Source organism: Amblyomma maculatum, chromosome 11 (assembly GCF_055883805.1).
Source record: "Amblyomma maculatum isolate TAMU_Amacu chromosome 11, ASM5588380v1, whole genome shotgun sequence".
NCBI classification, from domain to species: Eukaryota; Metazoa; Arthropoda; class Arachnida; order Ixodida; family Ixodidae; genus Amblyomma; species Amblyomma maculatum.
In genome coordinates, this window is record NC_139354.1 from 29,941,094 (window position 1) to 29,957,944 (window position 16,851).

Here is a 16,851-nt window from a genome sequence, read left to right on the forward strand (position 1 = left end):
TGAGTTCCATATCTGCAGACTAAAGTTGTACAATGCATGCCTTTAGTTGTCATATAGGTCAGCTGTATAGCCAAGCTTTCTTTTGGTCATCATGATCCAACAATACATTGCTCAATAGCAGCAGTTTTTGCAGTCTACTGCACGTGACACTGCTACTTTCACTGATCTTAATAATGCGCCGGTCTGTTCAGAAACTACACATGTTGAGATTTTAAATTTTGGTGCATTTATGTTCCGTTTTGCACCGATGCACCCTTCTTTGTACGTTTCTGCTGGGTGTTCCTGTGAAGTTCCGTTGAAAATTGAGCGCTAGAAGCAGTACATGTGCATGATCCGTACAAGGCGCTCCGTCAGCACGTTTATATGAGCATGAAATGTGTTGTGTATACGTCATCTGAGGTGTGACAATTTCTTGTCCGATTCTGATGCAATCGAATTCGGGAATAGTGACCACGAGTTCCTTTTTTGTTGCATGTTTCTGCGTTTACATGGACTGTTTCCCTGAGACTCTTTATGAAACATGCGCAGTCTTTTCGTTATATACGGTATAGGCGTCGAACAGCATGCGTATATATAGCATAGGCCAGATCGTATTTTGGGACACGCGCAACGTCGTGGGATAGACTATGCAGCGTGCTCTCCGGACTAATATAGCAGGATCTATATAAAAAACGTTTCGGACAAAACTAAGAGATGTTTGCCTGCATCTAGAGTGACAGTTATCAGCGATAACGTTGTGTATATATATACTTCTACGGCTCTTATTCGGTACGTTTACTGCCTTCTTTCAATTGCTTAAAAGTGTCGGCAAACGTTTTCGTCTTTGTGATACTTGTAAAAACCAACACATGCATCTCCACATCTTATAATTTCTGCAGTGGCATTAAAAACAGCTGTACCATGGTTAAGTTGAAGCAATTCTTTCCCTCGCAAGGCATGCAAAATGAAGACGGGGAGAAAAAGTGTCTTTTCGTGTACATAGGTTGGAGCTGTCTATACGTGCTATTAAAGATGCTTTTTTACATTACTTGACTCTCTATATGTGTCCTTACATTTCAGTCGCACTATATACCTTCCCCAGCACGAAATGACACGCATATATATCGACGACCTGTTTCACGCTTCGAGGTAAACTAGACGCTATAGGCCTTGCACGTTGACAGAAGGCCACGGGTTTCAAGAATTTTCCCAAGCGGTGCGCTAACATGACACATCTATAAGCTCGCTTGTGGGGACGTCTTGAAGACGGCTTATTCAATCCCCCTGCTTCTGTTGTGCTACCAGGGGCCTCCATATGCACGCCCGGTAGCGTTGGCTTCTACAACGGATGCCCCCAGTGGCTTCTTAGCCTCGCCGAGCTTTTTTCAGCGCGCGCATCTCGTGTAAGCGAAACTGTGTCGCCCCCTAGGCGCCCTGTGGGCGTGTCTTGAGACGCCTCCGCTGTTGTGTGTCGGTAGGCAAGAAAGAGATGAAAGCGCGGCTGGGGGGCCTTTGCAAGAAGCCGCCACCGCCGGGTGAGCGGCGTATCGAACGGCCATGAACAAGAGGGCGAGGAGGTTAGGAACAGGGTAAGGGCACGCTGTTGCATGTTGTCACCATCGGCGAGCCTGGGTCATTTCTCTTTGACTCCTTTCCACGGGACATAAAAAAAAAAAACTTAAACGGAGAAGTGCTGCCACCCTCCCCACCCTCTTTCATTACCATGGCAACGGCCCCGCGATTGGCCAGGGGCGCGCATGTGTGCTCACGATACAGAGACAACAAAGCTGGCCTCGGCCCCGCCTTGTGCAACGATGCATGCACTGCGAACGGCTCTGGGTCGCGCTTCCCCTTTGTCCTGGAGAGCGTCGGGAAAGGAGAGGATTAAAGGGTGTATAAGGAAGACGAAGACCGTGTTCTTTTCCGTAATAATGCTCTCGCCGGAAAGCAATGTCAGCTTATTTCGATAATGCAGCATACGTTTGCCGTGTGCTTTTTCTCCGCTTCCAATGATGTGTTCTTCCTCGAAGCTGAGTGGGAGGTAAATAATGGATCATATTGGAGAAAACAATCAAACACAAGAGAAGTCTATAGAGCCGTATATACACAGCAAGTGAAGGCTTCTGCCTGAAATGCGCATATAGGGAAAAGAACACCAATTCGAAGAGTGTTTCTGCGTACATATGCTTATTTCATGGCATACATGATTCAGGCGCTTTGCAAATGTGGCGTTCTATTTAGTTTTTATTTCTCATTTCTCGAATCACTTCTGCCTTTCTTGCACACTGTGATGCATGCACATATAATGGGGCAGCGATTTCACATACGCCTCCTTCAACGACAATCACCTGATAGCCACATTCACAAGTCTATATACTCGACAAAAACATAAGGTCTCACAGTCGCGCTAGTCGTGAAAGGCGAAACAAGCGAGCCAGACAGGTATATATGATATACGTTGCAACATACAGTTTCATTGTTTTGCCCATTCAACGCTTGATACTGCTTAGTGTTGAGGGACATCGGGCATTCATGACCACTTAGGGAATATACAACAACGTCACCCACCATTTTGGTCTGCATGGAGCCTATCAAAAGCACCGCTGATAGGCTTATATCGTCATCTGCTGGCTTGCACCGCTAAAGCTGTGCTGTGTACAACAAAATGGCGCCGTTGAAGTAGCGCGAGTACCTCCAGACCTCTTCGCCAACCCCTCGCACGTGTAAGTCACTGCCGCGTTTCTTTCTATGATTCCGCCAAAACGCGCCACCACTTTCCACACTGCTCCGCACATATCAAACATATGCCTTGCTCAAAAAGCAAATCAAACCCCGGCCGTGCCCTGCATTTTAAATATAGTAGAGGTTGGCTGAAGCTGACCAGCGGCTGCCTATAGGAACGAGACGTCGTTGACGCATTCACATGGTCCATATATTTTAAATTTGCGGCAAATAAACACTGCATTCAAACAGCGCAGCTATAATTAAACGAGGCGCAGGAGAACGGGCAGTCGACACACACACACACACACACACACACACACACACACACACACACACACACACACACACACACACACACACACACACACACACACACACACACACACACACACACACACACACACACACACACACACACACACACACACACACACACACACACACACACACACACACACACACACACACACACACACACACACACACACACACACACACACACACACACACACACACACACACACACAGTGCAGCTGATTTCAGCATGCTGAAGGACAAATTATCGTATATTTATAGTGTTAGTTTTCGACCGATTTAACCCGGGTTTTTCACCCTGAACATATATATGTTCCTAAAAAAATCGGGTAAAGTCCGATTTTTCCCGGTTTTTGGAACAACGGTGCCACGAAACTTGTTGAAAACTCGCATAAAAGCACCAAAGCAGAAGCTATATTCGAGCGATACTTTCTGATAAAGAGGTTTTTTTAAGCGAAGGCATGTCTTAATGAGAGATGCACTTGAGGCACTTTTAGATGTCCAGAAACACTTGAAAGCAGAAGACCTCTGATTCCGAGATACGATCACCTCGTAAATGTCAAGCTACAGCAGACTGTCAATGAGTTTTCCACGATTATCGGTAAAAGCGATCGAGCAAAAGGTGTTTTGTCCACGTTACCTATATACTAAGAGTATGCTACATTCTGAGCGCAGCAAGAAAAGTATACCGCGGACACCACATCGGGTCTCCGCAACGGCTCTGGCTCGACTGAGAGAGCATGTGCGCTGCAGGCTTTGTCTATACTTTTCCTCGAGCACAAAAAAGAGGGTGCTCAGATTCGCATGCAAAACCTTTCTATAAAAATCTTTTTATGAAGTTAGCGGGGTGCTTAGAATCTCGAACACGGTATTTGCTTCCTCAAGGAAATGACAAAGAAAGCTCGTGTGTAAGCAGTATATGGTAGGCTGAGCAACATACTCGAACTGATCCTTGTAAAAATACAAACTAAAGCCATGGACCGAGGAAGTATATAGAAGAGCAAAACGAAATACATAGAAAGGAAACAACGCTTAATTTTATTTACTGTCTATTTACTCAAGGATAAAGGGAGGTGTGCGTCTACTTGTTTTTCAGAATTTTGAGAATAAAGTTTCACTTCACTCTGTCAGAAGAAACGAGTAACTTGAGAAATTCTCTTAGCACGAAGAACAAAGGTGAAGTATAAGACGAAATCAAAGGGCGTTAAGCATGAATTTACCTCTAAATTTCGGATACCTTTCACATAATTTCTATGCCTTTGTATGATAAAGTATAATCCCTGCAAGCAATAAAATGAGGATTCTACGTAGCTTAGTGTTTGCATGTTGTGAAAGTATAGTTTCTCTACACATTTACAGTCGATATATCGGCTTTGATGATTTCATGCTCTGCTAGGTCTACAGTTTTGAAAGTTTGATTCCCTTGCACATTTACATACAGGGTGGATATGTCGGCTTTTAAAGATTTCCTGTCGTGCAGTGTCTGCAGTTGTGGAGGTTTGATTGCTCTGCACATTTACAGTGGATGGTTATATCGAGTATGAATGATGTCATGCAATACCTGCAGCAATGAAAGCCATATGTTCCCTTGTATATATTTACAATGGGATGGATATATCGAATTTTGAGGAATTCATGCTGTGCAGTGTCTGCAGCAATGAAAGTTTGATTTCCGTCCACATTTACATGGGGTGGATTGTCGGCTTTGAAGAATACCATGCTGTGAAATGTCTGCAGCAATGAAAGTTTGGTTCCCTTGCACATTTATGATATATGTATTGGCTTTGAAGGGTCTTATAACGTGCAATGTCTGCAGCAACGGAAGTTTGGCTGCCTTGTGTACATTTAATGTTGGGGTGGAAATGTGGGATTTGAAGATTCTTATGCTGTGAAAGCCCTGCAACAATGAATGTTTGGTTCCCCTGTACATTTACGGTAGGGTGGATTATGATCTCATGATGTGGGTTCCCTTGTAGATGCATACAGGGGGGATATATCTGCTTTGAAGGATCTTATGCTGCGCAGCCTCTGCAGCATTTTGGTTCCCTTGCATACAGTAGGATGGATATATCGGCTTTGAAGGATCTCATGATATACATTGTCTGCAGCAATGAAATTTTGGTTCGCTTGCACACGTACTCGGCGGTTAAAAAACGTTACCTCAAGCATATTACATGACTCTTACGGTGCCGTATAAATGCAATTGTTTTTATTTGTTTCCCGGGGTAAAGCTTGAATTCCGCACTTCATTTTAAATAACGCAGTCTTCTCTGATAGCATTAGAATGGGACAAAAATTTAAGTACGCGTTCGCAAGAGCATGGGAGGGCTATACGGTGTCTTATATCCTGACATGGTATTACAAATGCACATCCGACTATCTAAAAATATTCTGTTCAGAAAATCGCTAGAGTCTTGCGACTGTTCCATCATTCTGGAATAAAGGTTATCCCAGTGTATGATTAGAATAGATGGTAACAATTAAGCTATTGATATCCTATAAACTCATAGAGTACGTCGCTCATAAATACATTGTGTAGCGTCTAATCAAGCCCACCTTGTCCAACGCACAGCACGCATATACTGTATGTCACAACTCACAGCATGCACGTTACAACTGATCGAAGACAAGCTCAAATCGCCTCGTCGCCTATAACTTTAGACGACAGATCGATACCATCAAACGTTTACAAAATATATCAAATAAAAGAAGAATGTCACACGTCCACTTATTTAATAGTTGTTATCTCATTTAAGAACGGAATGAACCATAAAGTACGTTTACAACAATGAATCGAACAACCTATCTGAAATAAATTACATTGATCTTCAGAAGTAAAGTCCACATCTAACCCGTAATGGTATAGACATATAGGCAGTTTGAAACAAAGTATATACTGAAGGAAACAGGGTTATTTGAAGGGAAATCTGCAAACTGCTCTGTAAAGCATGATATACATTGCCTATATACATGCAGGATATAGATCCTGGTTAAGACAATTTTCAAGCATGTTTTTTATGTGTTGTACAGTCTGGCCACTTGCCATTTGTTCATAATTTAAAGAACAATTTATTGCGTGTGTTGAAAAACAAAAAACAAAAAAACAATGAAATACATTTATCGGTGTCATATGACCACAATTTATAACCTCCGACTCAATCTGCATGCCATCATATCACTGCATGCCTTCCATTGCTGCAATATGCCTGCCTGACCGCACACACGACGCAATAGCGCATACAATTCCTCCACAGCATCACTTCATCCGTGATGCCTAAAAGATAGCATAAATGTCCCTTGTCGCAGAAAGCAATGTCGGCGTTGCCGCTGTTGTGTCGCGGATATCCTGATTGGTCGACAGGGTCATGACGCCATATCACATGACCTCACGCTGTAATTTCCAACAGCTCACATCGCTCACGTCCAACGTGGCGTTGCGCGTGAAATGGCAGTAATTTAAACATGACATGCAATGCGAATTAAAGGCTATCCTGTGTTTGAGCTGATTTATATTTATAAAGTGAATAATTTTGTCTGACCAAATTTTCGCATATTTCCAGGTTTCAGGCTGAATTTGAAATACACTCCCGTTGGGTTGCAAGGTGGACACGCTGTTTAATATATGCGGCCGGGTAAGGAATGCTTGAACGGCTTCCAACAAGTGGAGGTTTATATATATGTGAAGTCTTGGTCAAAATCATAAAGCCAAATGATTTTCGTCTCATGCCGCAAGGTGAAGCAGTCATGGGGTCGTTGAAGACTCTTGTAATGCTATGAGACAGTTTCTTGCGGTTATAAAATTATTTTCTAGCATTTTAAACCGCCATTTGGCTTTTGATGATGGACTGACGTATACGGCTCCATATACTGCGGCGGAGGCGAAAAACCTTCAGGACTTTTGACCAAGCGTTGGGTGTTCTTGCGTGCGTTGCCGATGAGTGTATGCGTAACATGAGAGGCCCATGAGACTGTTATCGCTTCACACGCTTATGGAGGAACACAGGTGTCATCCTAATTTTTCCCCGGACCGAGGGTTCACTTCGTGTACAGCCGTATGTTGGATTGAGCCATCGTTACCGAGTGATATGAGTATTTCTTTTTATTTATTTTTTTTTCGCATATATTGCTGCAAGCTGCTTCTTTTACCTGCTCTTGTTATGTCTCGTTACGCGATACCAGAATGTGTAAATACAATTATAAATAAATCGGCGCTGCGTCCCGGGCTGAATCACGAATAAATATATTGGGCGAGGTGTATAACTCAACTGTGCTGAGCTCTAAGACGACGACTGTAAATCACGACTATAGAATTATCTCCGTCAAACATGCAGGTGTTCAAAATCGAAGGCGACGGCACGGATGTCGCCGCGACGGGGACCATCCCACGCGTTCGAATCAAGCGCACAACCGCGAGCCATACACATGAGCTGAATTAACGGAAGTGTGCATCGGCGCACCCGTGGGCCTTGTGTGTATGGTACGCTGGCCGGTCGGGGTTAATCTAGCCTCATCAACGGTGCACGCAGCGCTCGCCACGGCGGGGTCGGCCAATTGACCACACGGCGATGCGTCATGGTGGCGTTACGTACGACAGGCGAAAGAATAATGCCGGGCCAACAGCAACAACCGAAGGCCGGTTAATTCCAATCTCCCGTGCGCGCCACGAAGCATGCGTCAGCGTGTTGCGGCGGACGCACTCCCACGCATAGCCACGCCGCATTTCGGCTAGCCGTGGTAGCAGCCATAATATGGTGACGCCTCTTTGCAGTCGACCGTTACTAGATGGAGGCCGCATTCAGGAGGACTGATATCCCAGCAGCAAGGGTCTTTTCAGATCATGTGAGACTTCAGTCGCTACCATGCACGATTGTCTCTAGCAGTAGACCTCAACAGAACCTTACTTAGCGAGAGGGAAGTTTGAGGATTCACAAAAATAAGCCTATGCACTCTTGTGCCGGGACCGTATGGGTTCCGAAACGCCAATGTTTTAAAACCTCATTCCATATATATACCTTTGAATCGGGCGAGGAGGATGGCAAAACGCCTCCTTTCTGGGCTGTTGTAAACCGGTTCCGCTGCCGCTTCCACCGTGCTGCTGTCAGGCGTCCACAATAGCCCAGCAACGCCTAGGGGGCCCTCGTTGCAAAGGTCTATACAGTGATACGTAGCACTGTGAGCACTGGAATGAAGATGAGGAAATTGAAGACCGGAACAGGGGTAATGAGTGGCTGACCGTAAGAGATCCGCGTAAATAAACTAGTTTTATTTATCTCAACTTCATACCACTTAGAGGTGGTGTCGGTTATGTATGTATGTATGTATGTATGTATGTATGTATGTATGTATGTATGTATGTATGTATGTATGTATGTATGTATGTATGTATGTATGTATGTATGTATGTATGTATGTATGTATGTATGTATGTATGTATGTATGTATGTATGTATGTATGTATGAATGTATAACGAAACATGCAAATGAGAGCATTTCTGTACAGGCGCAAAAATTATTTTGCCCACAGCGCACGCTGACATATATGTGTACAACCGTCTTCGATTCCGCGTCCGCGTATACGCTGTGAGCAAAGTGACTCCGTACCAACCCGTCCAAATCATCGCTTTAAGGACAAAAGGGTTTCTTTTTTCAGTCAAGTTTAAGCCCTTGTTAGAAATGCATAACAAGAATCGCAACGACTGCGCTGCATACTGCAGTTTATATTTAAAGACATATAGTTCTCAGCGCATAGGCACGCGGCCAAAGAAAAGGAGAAAAGGAAGACTACAGGGACGAACACCTTCCTCTTCTTCTTTTCCTTGGCCGTGTGCCTTTGCGCTGAGAACTATGACTTTGTCTTTAAATATAGAATACCAACTAGCCCAACAACTAACTCTACTGCAGTATAGGTACTTACAGGCCCAACTGCCCCTTGGCGATTCGGGGCCGATTCGGCGTTTTACCACCTCGCCATATATCGGGGCCGCAGAGGCGGCGACCGAGTTGCGTTCTCAACCGTACGGTGGCGGCGTGGTTTCCCCGCGGCACCCGCGGCTTGCGCACCCCCGTAGCCGTCGGGCGGCAAGAGTGTCGTGATTGACCGCGCCGCGCGGCGGGGATCCCGCCACGATGCGCGCGCAAATAAAGGATGCACTCATTCCCCCCCACCCGTCGGAGAGCGCGCGCTCTGCTCTGGCGCTGACGGCGCTGACGGGCGCTTCCGGAGCCTTTCCCGCTCTTTTCTCCCGACCCAGTGCCGCGAAGCGCGTCGCAGCGCTGTGTTTTCATAAAAGTATACGCCGTGTTGCTGATAGGCGTTAAGGTTGGTTTTTGTTTCTTTCGCAGCGCGGCCTTGCGCGAGTTTCAAGCACAGACCGCGAGAGGTGGAGTGTGTGCAACGTCGGAACAAAGAAATGTGCGGAGCACTCGGAAGTAATGAGAAAACGTTCACTGGGACAACTGATTATTATGTGTTGGCAATGCGATATAGTATTAGAGTCTATCCATGTTCCCCTGCATCGAGTTTTGCGTCATTTTTTCACGGCCGTGTTTATGACACGTGCAATCCTTTCTGCGCATGACCGGACATATTTTAGTTTAGCTGGTGGATAGGTTCTTTAGCGAAGGTGTAAAGGCGAAAGCACAAATGCTACAAAGACATATCGAAACATATGTGTATAAGGTTCGACGTGTCGCTTTATTTTTGTGCCTTTTTATCTATTTTGAGATTATCCGCGAGTTGTATATAAAACTATACTATATTTTTCGCTCAATGGCGATCTACAGCGTTCTTTTGTAGCATGTTTACAATGAGCGGCACGGGCATATCAGAGGAACTGAGCGACCGCATATAGGATGTCGAGAACGCGGAGGTGTCAGATGCTCTTGTGTTGGCAGCTGGCATCCGGTCGATGTTTGGAAGGTTCGTGTTCGCCTCATTGGTCTTTATGGACGGTTTCGATGGTATCCAGTCCGCAGGTAAGCGTACAAAAGAAAGTGAGAAATCATGACATCACTTTTGACGTATTGGAAAGCTCCAAACTGATGTCGGCGGAACCTTTTCTTTTTACTTGTATGTCAGGAGCGGCTGTGGGATGCTTTTCTTGTTAATCACCGCCACGCTGCTTTTCAGTTATCGGCTTCTTTAGCTTGACAGACACCACGCTCGAGTAGCCACCGAGAAGGTCCGCGGGGTGGCCAGAACTTTGATCATACCTGTTAATGCTTTCTGCACATTTCGTATACATGCACATAAATAAAGTATTTGATCCCTCTCGAGTTTCCAGGCCCGAAGAAGAAGACAATTCAAGAAGGAAGAACCTATATATCTATCCCGTATGTTGTATAACTTCGGTCTGGTGACGTATACGTCATCTTTGGGTTTCGGAATAATCCGACCGAAGCTGAAATTTTTCTCTACGAGCACTTCCATGCCCGCAGCATCAACATCGCACATCTCGCATATCTTTTACCCACTGTCGGAAAAAAAATGTTTTATTTCACGAAATTATCCCACAAAGTTCAGTGTAGTACAACCCTATAGGTAAGCCGGGTATACGAAGTATGTGTTTTGGGGTGTTACCGTAAAAATAATTTAAACTGGAGAACCCAGATTGAATATTGAGCACGGGAGGTGTGTGTGCGTGTGTATGTATGTGGAGGGGGAAGGGGGGGGGGGTCCATCCTAGTGGTGTCTCCATGTCCGATGCAAGCCTAACGGTTACGAACAGGGCGTAGGTTTCCCTAGCATATGGTATACATATATACACGAACCGTACCTTGCCTGACGCAGCATGTACTTCTGATTAGCGATCGCTGCATAGTACCGGAGACGCGGTATCTACTGAATTTCACACACTCTCCATATGTACAGGGCAGTATAACATTACAAACATTGAGTTATCCCTAAAATTTGTTTTCTAGATCTCTAAAATTATATGTCGTCGAAATTGGACCAAAGTTGGTGTTCAAGCTAATTTGACTATAAATAACTCTGGTGCTTTTAAACTTAGGTGGACCACTCGATGTATTCCGTCGGCCCACCAAATCCTCAGATTTTGTCTTTGTCCAAATTTACAAAAAAAAAAAAAAAACGAAAAAACAAAACGTGTGCAACCGAATTTGACTATGCTCAATTTAGTAGCGCGCCAAGTGTGAAATTTGACTCACCAGACAATCGACATGACCTTGTCTGCATTTCACCAGTACTGGTGTTCAAGCTAAATTGAGTATAGTTAGTTCAATAGTCATGTCATAATTAAGTGGTTCATCCCAAAAATTTGGCACCCTAGATTTTTTATATTTCATTTCATCCGCAATTGACCAACATTGTAGTCTAATGGAATTTTAGTATGGAACTCAGAGATGATTCAAATCTATGTAGGTCACCCCAAAATGTGGCCCGACAGGCCCCCTAAATGTAAATTCACCTGAATTTAAACAAAATTACTCTCCAACCTATTTCGACTATGACCAATTTAGTAGTGAATTCAAAATATAGATGGCCAACCGTCGAAATTCGGCCCACCAGAACCCCCCAAAATTGACGTCGTCTGAATCTTACAAAAATGGGTGTCCAATGGAGATTGAGTAGTGACTATTTATTGCGACACCCAAATTTAGTTTGCTCACCTCCAAAATTTGGCCCTCTAGATTTACCGAAATTTCACCTCTTCCAGTTTTGACTAAAACTGCTCTCAACCTAATTTGACCATGACCAACTCATTAGTGAACTCCAAATTTTGCAGTGGGCCACCTTGAAAACGTTGCCCACTAGACCACCGCAAATTGACCTTGTATGAATCTGAACAAAATTAGTGCCCGACAAATTTCAGGGGCGACTTCTTAATTTAGATAGGCCATTCTCAAAATGTGATCCCCTGGCCCCAAACTTGGCCTCTTCCGAATTTGACCAAAATTGATTTCCAGTTTATTGAGCTACTGCCAATGAAGTGCTGAAATTTCGGTGCGCGACCTGCACATCGGCCCTCTACACCCCCAAAATTTGACATCATCCGAATTTGGCCAAAATTGATGCTCAGCCTAATCTCAGCATTGCCAATTCAGTAGTAACCTCTAGATTTAGGCGCACTACCTTCAAAAGTTGGCCCTCTGGAGTTCCAAAATTTGTCTTCGTCCCAATTGGTTCTTAAGAATGGTCATCGCAGTGATGTCATGAATTTAGATGGCTATCCCCGAAATTTGGTTCCTGGACCCCGAAAGTTTGACCTCGTTCGAATTTTGATAAAATTGCCATCCAAGCTACTTGACTATGACCAAGTTAACGCTGCCTTCCAAATTCATGGTGAAACAGCACCCAAGTTTTGTCTAACGGACATCCAAAATATGACTTCTCCGAATGGTTATCTGTTTGCTACATTACTAACCTCACATTTGTATGCGGCCGGTGTGAAAGTGCCTGCATGTATAAGATTTAGCTAAGCATCTGTTGGTCCTTTCGATATTTCTAGCCCTCAGCATGAAGCACAATCATGAGTGTCGCATATATTCGGCTCTAGATTACACAACGGGTTTCGGCCGTCGAGAAGATGGTCTCTATTCTGTTCTCAGAAAGCACTCACTCGGTAAATAGTTGGGCAGACAATTATGACACACAGGTATAATTGGTGCAGTAATCTGCCTGCTGTCTCTGAAATCATGTCATCGGTGAACAGGAAACTGTGATAGCTTTTTCGTCTCTCTTCCAAAAGCATGAAAGTGGAATATGTCTCGTATTGTGTTAACGGGCTATGGTAGCCATAAAAATGGTGTCGGCGTATGACGTCACAAACGTACAGTCTTTGTCAAAAGTGTAGAGCCCAGGCGATCAGCTTCTGAGCCACTTCGCGCTGCTTGTAATGCATTCCCATCTGTTTGAAATCTCTTGATGGTAGGAAGATTTTTGTCTTATCCTCTCCAAAGGGAACGACTTTCCCTAATGCTAAATCAGCGCCACTAAAAAGCTCAGAAGCAGACCCCCTGGGCTGTATACACTCGTGACAAAGGATTTCTCTTTCGTGTCAAAATTGTGAAGTAACCAGTGGTTGTGCAGCATTTCTGCCATATCATTTTGCTTGCTATTTGACATGCACCTGCTAGTTAAGATAAAGACTAATGATCGATTGGGATTTGAAACGACAACGAGGGCACTCTTTGCTGAACGCAAGAATGAGGGATCGAATCCCCGCCGCGGCGCGGCCGCTTTTCGATGGAGGCGAAAAGCAAGGTGTTAATTAACCAATTAACTCCAGGAGGTCAAACATTCCACATCCCTACCCAACAGTAGGTGACTCCTAAACCACACTACGTAACCTATAGCGTAACAGACACCCTCAAAGGTGGTGGGTCCGTTGGGGGGGCACCATTATAGAAGCAGAAGGGCATTGCGCTACCGATCACGGGGTGGCGCACCACAGAGGCATCACGAGAGCTAGCGTTCGCCTTCGAACATGGCGGCCCTTAAATCAATCAATGCAAAAGCCGAATACCTCGTCGGATCTGTAACACTGACTCTGAGTTTACCCACGGTCGACAGACCATGCCAACACTTAGCACTTAAGTGAATAAATACACAGTAGCATCAGTGGTAAGTTTAGATAAAAGCGGTGCCGTCAGACCACGCGGCTTACAAAGCTACACGTCGATAGTATCGGAAACGAACAACAGAATCGAATTATCAAGCTGATAAAGCTCGTCGGAAAAAAGAAATGGCTAAGAACGCCAACGAAAGCAAGCAAAATGAGATGCAGAAACTTCGGAAGATCGACAGATTTGGCCCGCAGTGAACTGTTATTAAAACTTGCACCTTGCACTGCAGCTTCAAGTCATATATATATATTTAGCCAGATGTTGAGTATAATTGGATTGATCACGGTTAATTAGCTCACCGTAAAATTGAACATTATGCAACAGCACGGAGTCATATATCTTTGGACAGCTTATGGGGGGTATGATTGTCTTGGGCTAATTCTAAGTCATAACTAATTACCACTGATTAGTTATTTGTGATTAAAACGCATTTACGTTACAGCATCAAATTATCGAACGCAGGGTAGCTTACATCAAGTACAACTGCACAACACTAACTTCATGTCTCAATTATCGTTAATTAGTTATTTGTGATTAAAATTGAACTTTATGTTACAATGCCAAGCCATATATTTTTGAAAAGTATTGAACGACTAGAATCCAAAAATATATTTATATATCTACAGCTCGATCTTAGGTGTAATCAAGGTTCCACTCCAAAACGGTTCTTTTAAAGCAAAAAAAAAAAATATATGGTGTGTTAATCATTTCTTAAAGGAGCGAAAACTTTGTTAAACATATGGGTTACCAGCACGTGCAATTTGTTGCAAAAACACAGAAAAATGTGTTTTTCTCGTATTTGCGATATTTGAGAGAATTAATAATGCAACACCTTCACGATCTGAATCAATTTTTGTCTTCAGTACATCTTACAAACGTCGGTATATCGCCAAGAAGAACTGCGAAAAAAGATGATATTATTGCAGCATTTTCAAATGTTGACTCTTTCTGGACCTTGAAAGAGGCAATTCTGTGGGATCTGAGAAACAATAGAGCAACCTTGGTGTAACATATATATTGTTACGGATGACAAGGAAGAAGAAGCGGGCAGTGGCGCGGGCAGGAGCGCTCGCGCTAGGCCCGCGAACATTCATTAAACGTCATCTACCATCGCCATCGGTCATGTTCTGTCTCCTGTCTTCATCGGCTTACCTCTTCGTAACATTTGTTTGGAGGTGCGGCGTACGGCATCCCCATCCTCGCCTTGGAGCATCGACGCCATTTTCAAGCTGGGACCATCACCGAGGGCCCAGGGACATCGCCGAGCAGCCTCGCCCCAGCCCTTCAAGCCCAGACCTGAACAACTACCACCGCCCAGCCCCCAGCCCGGACCTGAAGACAAGGAGAACAGACATACGAATCAGAACCGAAACGAAGGACCCGAAAGACCCGAATGACCCGAAGGAACCGATAGACACGAACACGCAACCCCCGCCCAAGCTGCCCGACGTGACCTCGAGCCATCGGTCCCATGGACTCTGGTGACGGATGGTTGACAGCTCCAAGGGAGGCGGATCACCCACGCATCGGACATCGTACCGGCAAGCCGTTCTATTCTTCCTTCTTCCTCTTCTTCTTCAAGCATCCAGACACGCCCATCATCATGCCATAAAATAATTAACATCGCTAAACTTCCTCGTCCACGATCTGGACGATAGCTCGGTGGCCCCGGGTCATGTTACGGATGACAAGGAAGAAGAAGCGGGCAGTGGCGCGGGCAGGAGCGCTCGCGCTAGGCCCGCGAACATTCATTAAACGTCGTCTACCATCGCCATCGGTCATGTTCTGTCTCCTGTCTTCATCGGCTTACCGCTTCGTAACAATATTTTAAGTATTCATTATTTAACTTTCAAAGCACCGCACTAACATGAAAATATTTTGCTGCGAACTTTTGAGGAAAACAGACAGGTTGAAAGGGGCTTGATTGTAAAGAAAGAAAAGGTGATAAAATACTTTTTAAATATAAGACATAATGTACATACACTACCTTATTTTTCTTACTTTTGAAAAATATGGTTTTCATAAGGTTGGTTTTTCGGCGTCAACATTTTCTGGACCATGGAAAATACAGCCCAACCCTAAAAGGTCTTAGGAAAAAGCGTATGTATAAATGAAATATCTGTTCGATCTGGTTATAAAATACACTAAAATTTAGCTATTTAGACGGTTGTCCATGCACGTACCGAATATTTGCGCATGACTAGAAAAACAAGTCTCTGCGAACTTGCTGAAAAAAAAAGGACATATCAAAATAACGCCGCCACAAAAATAATTCAAGATATACAACTCGAGCGAATACGTCGGGCTGCATCGTTGTCTGAGTATTCCTGCGCGTGCTGGCACACATATTAGATCGATCCCTCTTAGTTGCTCACTAGCGTCAAGGTTTGTTACTATGTCTGAGGCGATTCTAGGGATCTTTCCTCTTATAAGTTGTATATGGCGTGTTTGCAGCCATATTCAGTGGTGGTGGCTCGGGCATACATGCTAAAATTACTTTTGAAAAGGAATTAAATTACATTACTAATTACTTTGCTGAAAATTGCAGAAAAGTAATTAAATTACGTTACTCATTACTTCCCCTAAAAAGAAATAAAATTACATTACAATTACTTTTACTGAGTAATTCAATTTTTAAATTACTTTCTAGTTTCCATCTATGCAAAAACTAAGTAATCCTAGTAAAAAAAAAACAACAACTTGTTCTCCAGGCGCGAAGCACACGCATATTATTTCGTCTTTCCGCCAAATTCCGTCCCAGAGAGCTATTCCTTCCCTCTTTCCTATAGCACTTGCCATTACAAAAACAAGACCAGAGCAAAAACCGGAACAGACCAGACGCACTTCAGTAAAAGTAATTTCGAAAGTAATTAATTACTTTTGCTGCGAAATTACTACCAAAAGTAATTCATTACATTACTAAATTACCAAATGAAAAACGTAATTAATTACATTACAAGTTACCAAAAATGTAATTAAATTACAGTAATTTCAATACTGTAATGTCTGGGCTCGGGTGTAGACAATGACTGTCGCGATGGTGGTTTCTTTCTTGACAGGGGAGTTGAAGGTTTTTATGGTCTCAGACATGGTTATAGTTCAGCCGGTCTACAGGGTTGTATGACACCGCAAATAGTAAACATATGGATAATCTTTGTTACACGCAGCATCTTCATGTAAGACGTCTTCAAGTTTTTGTAAAGTTCTTTGCAAGCTTTTGACTCTTGATTCTCAATGGTCTTGGTGTTT